This window comes from Eupeodes corollae, chromosome 2 (genome assembly GCF_945859685.1).
Source record: "Eupeodes corollae chromosome 2, idEupCoro1.1, whole genome shotgun sequence".
Classification (NCBI taxonomy): domain Eukaryota; kingdom Metazoa; phylum Arthropoda; class Insecta; order Diptera; family Syrphidae; genus Eupeodes; species Eupeodes corollae.
In genome coordinates, this window is record NC_079148.1 from 68102157 (window position 1) to 68104146 (window position 1990).

Here is a 1990-nt window from a genome sequence, read left to right on the forward strand (position 1 = left end):
TTTGTATTTCTTAAAATTCAAATTGGATGAATGAAAGTAATTTTAATTATCTTCTTTTGTTCACGAGATATCGAGAACCTAAAATCAATTTTTACCAACTTTGCGTACTATTGGTGGTAGATTTTATTTTTTTATGAACAAATTGACTGTTGGATTGTTATAAAAAATGTACGGTATGTCGAAAACAATATTTTCTGGGAGATAAAATTAGTTTGAAGCCAATATTTGTATTTTGAAAAGATATTTGAGTCGAAAGTAAATTTGTACTATGTTTTAGTATTGTTTTTTGTTTAGGTTGTCATTTTTTGTAAAAAAAACTATCGATTCGATTTTTTTCAAAAGTTTACTGAATGCTGAAAACAATACTTCTTATAAGACTTAATTAGTTTAAAGCCATAATCTTAAATCTTTGAAAAGATACAAAAACTATTAATTTGATTTTTCTCAAATAACATTTATTAAAAACCCTAATATTTGTTGTACAAATTATTTCGGAGATACAATCATTTTTAGTTCGTAAAATATTTAAGGTGACAATTTTTTTTTCCAGTTTTTTAATTTATGAACTTGGATTTTTTATCTTTCATCTTTTTATACACAAAGCTGTCATCGTCATAAACTGATACATAGGTTGTGTTCAATCTCTTGTTGAGGAGGTTAGTTTCTAAATACCTGTTTTGAACGAGTTTTTAGCTGTTCACGAAAACTGGACAAAATTTCATACTCAGTAGTTCTAAAACTTTAAATAAATAATTTAAATATTAACCCATTTGTTACCAAAGAATTAAAAACAGAAAAAATTTAACTTTTGTTGACATAACTTTATTAAATATGGTTAAAATATTACATTTTTTTTTTAAGTTTGAACAATGTTTTTAAGGCTTGTACCCAAACAATGGTACAGTGGGAAGATATGGATTAAAATATTTAATTATCATGAACTTTTTTGAAACATTCTCTTTCAATGCACAGAGCTATGGCACTTAAATCACAGGTCCATCTCTCATGTGGCATACTCTGCACCTAAGAGGCTTTTCTATTTTTTTTTGGAAAATGCTGTTTTCCACTATAAGCCATGCTGGAAGCGATAGAGAGTTTTGATGTTGTCGGTTGGCGAATTGTATACCTTCTAAGGTAATGCCTATCAATATTTCTTTGGAAAGAAAGCAAATCATCTTCGGAAATAGCTGCGACTTTATACAGTTTCCAAGCATTCACCAAAGTATAGAACTCAGCATTGAAGTAAAAGATTGGTCATGCAAGTCAACGCCATCCACCCGTTCCCTTATTGTAATTAGTAATAAGATTTGGTTGTTGACTTTTTTTCTCAGCCGATGACCACCGTTTGACAAAATGTATTGGCTGAATTGTGTCAAAATTTGTACCCATGGTGACAACATTGTTATCATTCCAGTTGACGATAAGCACTTTATTGTTGGCATCGTAAATATGTTCAAAGTGACAACCTTTTTCTTTTTTGAACTGTTTTTTTTTGGTTTCAATGGACAATTTTTTGTTCTGGTTTCGCTTGCTGTGCCAGTAGCTCTGAATCCCTTGGCTCTCAATAACCGCAAAAGCTCATGAGACGTAAAGATCCAATTTGTGAATCCAAGACGACAAGGCTTACCTCTTATAAACTGCTTCGACGAGTGGTGACCAAAATACCTTATCATGGCTTCATCAATGAATAGCTTTTCGTGCATACAACCCCACTGCTGGTATTTTTTGCTCAAAAGATTCATCAGTGGTCTAAGTTTTGCCATATTATCTTGCGAATCGAAATGAGAGTTAAATGAATATATTTTTTTATTAAAAAAAAAAAACGATTTCGCGACATGTTGTTGGCTACTAATGCCGTTCTCGAATCTTCATCCAATTTCCAATACACAGGTTCCCTTGGCATTGAGTGGTAACCACTGTACAACAGAATACCAATAAAGATTTTGAGGTCTTCTTTGTTGAAATTGAAGTTGTGGTCATTATGTTGTGA